Consider the following 9,903-nt stretch of genomic DNA (forward strand, 5'->3'; position numbering starts at 1 on the left):
GTAGATTTGCACCAAGTATTTCGCAGCTGCAATTAACTAGATATTATTTTCAGTGTTATGTTAATGTGTTCTCTTATTTTTGCTCTTCAAATTGTGCTTTTCTGTGTTGTCGTGTGAAATATTGTGACAATAATGGCGTGTGAAAAACGTAATACTAGGCTCCAAAGTAAACTGAGAAATGACAGTGAAGACGAAGGCAGTGTGTTAGCGCCACCGAGTAATGAATTAACTGATGTTCAAAGTAGTAATTTGGTAATTGTGCATAGGGAAATGGAGCGGGCTGCAAACAATGGTATAGACAGTGAAACAGGTAGTGAACAGGGAAGCATTATCGATCGATCGGTCGGCAACAGCTCGCCTGAGGAATCCGAAATGACAGGACACAATTTCACAAATACTGTAGATTCAGGTTTTGGGTTATCACCGTTTTCTCAAATAAGTCAAGACGCATTTTCTGCTTGTCAAAATATGAATGTTGCCGGTGCAAATGCACTGCCGAAAAGCGTAGAGAAACAGATTCCAGACACTAATACATTATTATTGCAATTAATGCAACAAATGGAACAAAATCAGAGACAAATGGGACAAAATCTTCAAAAGCTAGACACAATGGAACAAAATCAGAGACAAACACAGCAAAAGCTTCAAAAGTTAGACACCACACTTGAAAAAACACGTGAAGGTTTAACTACTGAGTTACATAACTTTGAATCGAAATGTCAAAAAGTCTGTAATGACGTAAAAACACAAATTTGTGAGCATTTTCAACCTATTTTTTTGCGGCATGAAAATGTATTACAAAATCACGAAGCAGCCATAAAAGAACTGCAAACCATTGTTCATGAAAATCACGACACCTTGCAAGCTAAAATTGACTCAGTTGCATCTACCGATTCGGTTACGCAACTTGCAAAAACTCAGGAAAACTTAAAGGACACAGTAGATACTCTGAAACTTGGTTCAGAAAAACATACAGAGGAAATAATTTCACTATCGGATAAAGTAGCTGAACTTTCAGATCAGTTCACTAACTTATCTACAAAGGTAGATGATGATCTGAATAACACAACACCTGTAGCCTTCACTGACACAGAAGAGTATGAACAAATTAGAAAATTCAAACAGAATCAAAATCAAATCAATACACAGTACAAAAGAGAAATCCGGGAAGTACAAGATCAGCTGACACAAGTAATTGAAGAATTACGTATTTCAGAGGATACTCGCGCCCCAATACGGGAAGAGGGACATAGAAATACGGAACAACCACAAAATAATAACACAGGACACTTCGGAAATTATGAAAGAAATTGGCAAGGCGCATTGGATTTTGAGATGGAACCGCCGAAACGAAGTAACAATGACCGACATGCGACTCGCCGACATGACGATTTTGACTATAAGCTGTTCATTACTACACGTAAATTCAAAACATTTAAGAATTCTGGCAACGACATTCATCCACAAGCATGGCTCCATCAATTCTCTCATTGTTTTCCTCCCAACTGGTCGTTGGAACACAGATTAGAATTTATGTGTGGCTACTTGGAGAATGAACCAGCTGTAAGAATGCGATCGGTAATTCACGATTGCCACAGTGAAGGAGAGTTTTACCATGCCTTCCTCTCAGCATATTGGTCTCAAGCTACACAAGACCGTGTAAAACATAGCATCATGATGATGAAACACTTCGAACAATCTGAATTTTCCAGTCTTGTGAAATATTTTGAAGACATGTTGCATAAGAATCAGTATCTTTCAAACTCATACAGCCCCTCAGAACTCATCCGCATTTGCTTACTCAAATTGCCTGAACATTTACGACATATTATTTTAGCAGGACGTTGCAAAGAAGACATTGAAGCTTTTCAGGGACTGTTACAAGAATTAGAAATTGACACAGACAGTCGCCGGATGCGAAAACAGGAAAACAATCACTACAGGTCACATACGTCACAATTCCGTGACGACAGAAACAATAACTGGCCACGACAAGCCTATTCTTACAACGCAAATCGTGACCAAAACAGACACCACCCATATGACAACCATTGGCAGAGTAATAGTTACAGAGAAAGATCGCATTTCCGTAGTAATGAATATGACAGAGATAACCATAGAAACAGACAATATGGTAATCAGAACTATTATTATCAAGGGAGACAGAATAATTTCAGACGCAACAGTTCAGCGCGCAGTTACGATTCAGGGAGAAATTCTCCACCACGTGACCGAAACGAAAGAAACTGTGTAAACTACCGACAAAACGACAGACCTGAATTCCATCAGAACTGGCGAGCTTTAAACAGAGCTGGGCCCTCTCGGCAAGGCGAATTTGTGGAAGTTAGGCCTCCTAATCCCAGTAACGACGCGCGCCAACAAAGAGACAGACAATGACTCGCACAGCAGGCAGCTGCGTGCGGCCGCTGACTCCGAAAATAATAACAAAGACGCTAGCCTTGAGAAAAGATTTAGCATTCTTTACCGATGTATACAACATGATAATTGCTTTGAAGTTGAAACCCTGTGTACTAGGAAGAGTAAAGGTTTACACCACATTTCACATGTAAAACCGTTTATTGAAAGATAATCTGCTTTTTAACTTTGTCTTTGCCATAAAACTTTTCACTTCACATTACTAATATGCTTTGTCAGATTTAGAATCTGTTAACATGTAACAATGTTTGAAGTGAAATATCCAGTCAAGAACCAAAAGAACTTATTTAAACAGAAATGACGAATGCATTGTTATAGTGAACAGAGGTCACAGTGTTATTGTGTGTGTACATTCTTGCTTGTTTGTTGCACGATTACGTAACGACTATAAGGCTCACATACTTAGAACATTTACCAGTACTGCTAATGAGATTTTAATGCAACATTTTGGTTTATTTGAAAATACATTCTGAATTTAAAGTGCTTTCTGAGAGATACCAGATGACACAGAGGTTAGTTTATGTGACAGCTACACGATTTTTATCACGACGCTACTAATGAGTGACAATTTACAATGTTGCTTTTGGGGTGTATCTGTTTTATATCTGCACAGTTTTCTGAATTCTTCTGGAAAGAAAAACATGTTTTAATAGTAACTTTTGTGGTATAGCAACAATGAGACAGCCTTTTTCGTGGCACAAAATTACGTTACTGTACAGTACTTTCTTCATCACGCCAATAAGCGTAGTAACTAAGATATCTATACATAAAGCATTTCACTTTCGTGTATTATGAGGTAAGTACATTGACTTCTGCAGAACTTAGCTTTCGGAGGACGATACCTACGACACTTCCACACAGATTATGTGCAACAAGACGCACATTTAGCGCTACAGTACACGTATTTGAGTGATTAATTTTGTACTTAAAACATTTATTTTTAAAGATTTTTGAATTACAAAGAAAGTTTTCCGTGATACATTTCATTCCATTGCTGTAATCTGTAACACCTGAGGGTATAATTACATTAATCCTCAGGGGGGTACACGCTTACTTTGTGTACCATGTGTGTGGCAACCACAAGGAACCCTAGCTCATATGGTATTTGCTTATACAACTTTACACATCGGTACCATATTTCTCTAACACACAAATTACACAGTCATCTGATCATGTAACTGAGAGATAAACTTTTTTTATTACATCAGTGACATATGTTTACGCAATTACAGAGTTGGATTACTTCACACTTACGAAATTGTATTTTGTCTGTACTGTGTGATCTGTTCATATTTTTTCGGAACCATTGTGATACTATGAGAGCTTTGAATGATATATTTGGTAAGGGAGCATGATTTTAAAGTACGTTTGAGGTAGATGACACTATTTAAATGAGCAGAGAATTCTTTTTAGGCTTAGAAATTATTGGAGGAAGTTACGACGATTTTGAGATTTGACTGAAGTTTTATGATGTTATTATTACGACGACGATGTGTATTATGTTGTTGAGGAATGTTTATTATGCTACGTATTTCTCACGATGAAATATTGAAGAAGTGTCGACGAATATGTATATGTATAATGAGGTAAGGAATAATGAGTAGTGTTTAGGGACTCTGATTTATGAAAAGGATGTTGGAAACCAAGAAACGTACTTTAAGAGTTATGAAATGTGTGACTGTATCACAATGCTGACCAATATTTTTTTTGGACATTTATATTTATAGGATTTTGTTTCTACAGATTTGCAACGCTAATTCTTGACCTGTGAAATATTTTTATATGAGACTGCAACGGTAGCAGAAACTGCTGTCGTAAATATTTCCGTACGAAAGTTAAGTGACCACCTGCACGTAATGCGTCGCGGGCACCAGCTGTGTCAGACGCCTGGAGAAAAAGCCATTATTGCGAGCCCTTTTCAGCGGCACAGGTAGAACAAAAAAAAAGGGGAGGCCATTACCCTTGGAAATATTCTTACATCTGCAAACCTGATAATGACAAGTGTCTTTCTACGAGAATTGAGAGCTACTGACTTACGAAATGCCACATGACTATTGAATGATATTTTTATGCTTTGCTTTTCGTAGTTGCTTATTTCAGTTGACATCTGTTTTCCAGCTGTGTTGCAGCATTGGTTTCATAAAATAAAATTAAATGCATTTGCTAATGTGAACACTTTCTGTCAACAGATTTATTAAATAATTATTTTCTGATCCACATTCTTCGAAAAAGGAGCTCTTGGAATGGAGAGAACAATAAGAAGGGACTAATACCAGTAACTGCATCTATAATTTTCTTTTCAAGTACTTGGTAATTTCTTTTGTAGAATAATTTGTGGTGCACCACTTTAACTACGTAGACATTAAGATGTGAATATACATTTCCCTTATCTGCATTGTTATCTTTAGTGTACTATTTTTTCTGCTTGAGCTATGTCATGTTTTGATATAAGTTATTACATTTGCTGCTGCTAGCTTTGCCAATCTGTATTTTTTGTCATTGCTGCTTGTGTTAATTGTTTTGTGCTGCTGCATTGCCTCATTCCTTAGTTTAGCATCTGAGCTCAGTAGATTTAAGTTAGCTTAAGAGGGGGTAGCCTCTAAGAGAATGAGTTGCGATGAATTGGAAGAAATGCATTGAGAAAACAGGTTTAGGTAGGATTTTCTTGGAAATAAATGTTGAGGTAAGAAATGTGCGAACATATAAATACAGAAAGCATGCTTAGATAGAATTTTTTGGTGGAAACAAAGGATGAAATAAGAGGAGAGATATATGAAGTTTTGGGTTGGACTGCAGTACCACATGTTACACTGAAAACAAACCCTGTCCTTTCCCTTTTGTGTTATCCCACTATATGTTTGTGTACCCTTGTGTATTTGTTTTCTTCCTGTCTCTGTGTAGTTTCATAGAATTTTTCTTCTTTTAATATTAAGCTACATTCACTATGATGAGGAATACTGTTATCCTCGAATATAATTGGCATTAATAATATGTTATTTACTTTGTAAAGATGTTAGATATTGTTAATTCTGTTCTGTTTAATGCTCATGTGTGAAGTTGTGGTTTCAAAAGTTACTCTGATCTTTTATGTATGTACTCATGTCATAATTCCTGTAACACTTATGTATATGTTATTTCGATTCTTTTGTAAAGCCTGTACTACAAATGTTATCTGTATTATTATGTTTTTAATGATGTATTTTGTACCTTTGTTATTGTATTCTTATGTTATAAAGTTGTAATTGTCACCAGTTCATGATATTATTAACTTGTTAGTTACATTTCACTGCACACGTTTCCATTGGTCATAGTATATGGACAATATGTGAGAAGTAGGGACTGATAGTGTTTGCACGTGTGTTAATAATTCAGCAAGGGACTGGATAACAGCATTGCTGGTTCTAAGGACAATTCCAAAAACTTTGTGAGTGCACAAGTGGTGGTTTATGGACTTGCTATATTCTCCGCAAGACTCTTCGATGGTGAATGTGCACCTGCACCATCGCAACAGATGGCTGCTGGCCGTCTCTACAAGGACTACAGTGGGTCTGCACCTTCGATGGCCCACCAATACCGTAATCTCTACAAGGACTACAGTGGGTCTGCACCTTCGATGGCCCACCAATACCGTAATCTCTACAAGGACTACAGTGGGTCTACATCTTTGATGGCCCACCAATACCATTATCTCTACAAGGACTACAGTGGGTCTGCACCTCTGGTGGCCCACCAATACCATACTCTCTACCAGGACTACAGTGGGTCTGCTCTGTGATGACCTACCTACCAATATTCTTCCAAACTACGACTGACTCTGCTGTGGGTTTGCTCTGTTGTGGCCCATTATCTGTCAGCATGTTGCTATTCTACTGTTATGTACGATTAGGACTGTCTTTATGGACTGTGAGAAAATTTGAGCTTTTGACCAACGTTGTATCAATAAGTGTGTGCATTTTATATCTTTGTTACTGTAATTGTGAAAAATTTTTGTCAAATCTGTATTGGCCAGTGCCCAACACCATTTGTAAAAATTTTTTGTGGGGAGCATGGGGGCTATGTAAGTAGGCTGTTTATGTTTTCCTTATGTAAGTAGGCTGTTTAGGATTTCTTATTGGTAACGCCACCTCTGTATGAAAATCACTGGCTGTGCTGTGTGCAGTCTGTGGCTGCTTTGCATTGTTGTAATACTCGCCATTGTAGTGTTAGGCAGCTGGCTGTGAACAGCGCGTAGCGTTGCGCAGTTGGAGGTGAGCCGCCAGCAGTGGTGGATGTGGGGAGAGAGATGGCGGAGTTTTGAAATTTGTCATGAACTGCTACATTTATATATGATGATATCAAGGTAAATACATTGTTTGTTCTCTATTAATATCTTTCATTTGCTAACTATCCCTATGAGTAGTTAGTGCCTTCCGTAGTTAGAATCTTTTATTTAGCTGGCAGTAGTGGCACTCGCTGTATTGCAGTAGCTTGTGCAGCGAAGATTTCTGTGAGGTAAGTGATTTGTGAAAGGTATAGTTTAATGTTAGTCAGGGCCATTCTTTTGTAGGGAATTTTGAAAGTCAGATTGCGTTGCGCTAACAAAATATTGTGTGTCAGGTTAAGCACAGTCCTGTATAATTGTTCAAAGGGGACGTTTCAAAATATACAAATCATGAACGGTCCTTTTAGCAGAATTTAACGCTGGGTACTTATTTTAAAGTGTAAGGCAGCGGTATTTTGCCTCCTTACATGGTCAGTTAACGCAATTTTAACGCAACTAATTCGATCGATTTGATTAAAATATTTATATTATTCGGAATGGAAAGTTAGGTCGGTACATGAATTTATTTTTGTCTCTAAGCACTATGGGACTTAACTTCTGAGGTCATCAATCCCCTAGACTTAGAACTACTTAAACTTAACTATCCTAAGGACATCACATACAGCCATCCACGAGGCAGGATTCGAACCTGCGACCGTAGCAGCAGCGCAGTTCCGGACTGAAGCGCCTAGAACCGCTTGGCCACCCCGGCCGGCCATGAATTTATTAATCAAACTGATTGATACTGGACAACACACTAAGAAATGTATTACTGCATGCTTTACAAAAATAATTTTTACGCTGGCTAGGATAGCGAGAGAGGCTGAGGAAGTGACGGACTTGAGGCAGGTTGGGGAGTGAACTGGGAATTTTTTCTCAGTGACCGAAGGGTAGCACTTTACAGACCACCGGAAAACCGTCCGGCTCAGCGGCCTAGCGAGTGTTGTCTCCCATTGTCAGGGGCTTGGGCGAAAGTTGAAAGGGGGCAGTAAAGACATCCATCTAACAAGAATCGCTAGCAGTTTTTTTATTGTTGGAATGCATTTCCTGTTTCCCCATAGGCGCACAGGAGTCAATGGACAGAATTATTTCTGTACAGAACTCCACTGTAACCAGGAGGCCTTGCGACTGGCTGAGCCTTCTCGTGGACGTTGTTATAATTTTTAGAGATGCTTCTAGACCATTTTCTACGAAGAGCTCAGGGTTGGCCAGCGATTTCCTGCCCAGAAAGGGTAGGAGGAAATCAGGTTGTAACAAAGGCCATCATTGACATTAGTGAATTGAACTCTGTTGGTCCACCGTGGACAGGAGACATCAGCTTAAGTAATTGTCAATATCAATAAAGTTCACCAGAAGCCATATAATTGAGTTGTTATTTTATTTTGCTTTGACGGTATCAGTTTCGGCATTCTACTGTGCCATCTTCAGACCACTTATGCATGTCTCAAAGTAAACGATAATGCTGCACAGTACCATATGTCACTGGATTTCGTGGATTCAAAACGTTTCACAAGTGCTTCATTCGAAGATTTGGTAGCAACTGACAGTCACTACTACGTCTTAGAATGAAGCCCTTGTGAAAGCCAGGGATATATGGCACTGCCAAGAATTATCGTTTATTTTGAGAGATGAATATGGGGCCTGAAGACGGCGTATTGGAATGACGAAACTCATTGTCATCAGAATTAAATAAAATAACTTCTTAGTTACACAACTGTCGGAGAATTTCATTGATATTGACAGTTAGTGAACTGAGGTTTTCTAATATCGAAGCAAAACATGTTTCGGGGGACTCTCTGCTGAGTGTCGAGCTGACACACGTCGTTGTAGAGCGTTTGATTTGTTACAGATGTTACTACTAAAGCACCTAGTGATCACTCTCAAGCTTAGTCTGAGAAAGTGCCGATAGCGCCACTTGTAGTAGGATCATTTTGTTTCTCTGTTAGCAGAGTGAACGGACTCTGTACTTCAGTAGCTTTAAACTTAGGAGTTTCTGATCACAGCCGCCTGCTGAGGTGGCCGAGCGTTTCTAGGCGCTACAGTCTGGAACCGCGCGACCGCTGCGGTCGCAGGTTCGATACCTGCCTCGGGCATGGATGTGTGTGATGTCCTTAGGTTAGTTAGGTTTAAGTAGTTCTAAGTTCTAAGGGACTGATGACCTCAGAAGTTAAGTCCCATAGTGCTCAGAGCCATTTTCATCATTTTTTGAACACAGCCATACTTCCTGTATGTAATTAAATTCACACCTGCACACCACACTTTATCTGCACGATGACCGCAATCTTCCCCAGATCGACGTAGTAGACGTGTTCTCCATTGGACCGTTTGTGATGATACACGCATCACGGCTTAAGAAATGGGGAACTATAGCGGTGAATGCGTTCAGTTCCACTAGGTTGTTCTCTGAGCTCTCTGTTGTCAGCGCCGGTCAGGGCAGAGGCTTTTTCTAACACAGAGGTTAGACACCATCAACCACATCAGTGTTCCTGTCGTGAAAATGGGGGTGCGATTTTCGCATAGGACACAGGTGGTGTGCCAGTCACAAACTTGGTCCGACCAGTAGAATTAATTGAATGTTGTCTTTGTACATATTCTGTTGCGCAATTTCCTTGTTTTTTGGTGATAAACCCCCTTAGTGTCCCACTATTCTTATTTAACTAGAAGTACTCTTTACCCCGCTGATCCTGAATAGGTTGTTTAAGAACATTAATCAGTTATGATCAATTAAACTATTTTTGTCTAGCGTCTGAGGTTGGTCAACCATGGCTGGGCTTGTCAGATTGCAGCATATTAAAATCATGACCCACCCCCAGTGTTATATAAGAATTTCTTGTCTGCTTCTAAATGCGTGATCATTTTATTGTGTAAAGTATAGAGCGCCAGTTGCGCTATAGTTAATCTCTCCTGTACGTTAGCTATCTATGTTTCGATTGTGAAAAGTTTTCACATGAAAATTTATTTTATAGAAGTTGGTGGTTGCTTGTGAACGCCTTTGACGATTCACAAGCAGAGAGTACAGCAGGTTGCGAAGTTGCAGTAACTGTAAACTTAAGTATCTGCCACCACAGTCTTTGTTTTTGTATTGATCAGTTTCATATACTTTTGTCATCACTTTTGGTGGGTCATTGCGCCTTAATAGTATGCATGTCTGAGTTTTGCTATGTCTT

Source organism: Schistocerca americana, chromosome 3 (assembly GCF_021461395.2).
Source record: "Schistocerca americana isolate TAMUIC-IGC-003095 chromosome 3, iqSchAmer2.1, whole genome shotgun sequence".
NCBI classification, from domain to species: Eukaryota; Metazoa; Arthropoda; class Insecta; order Orthoptera; family Acrididae; genus Schistocerca; species Schistocerca americana.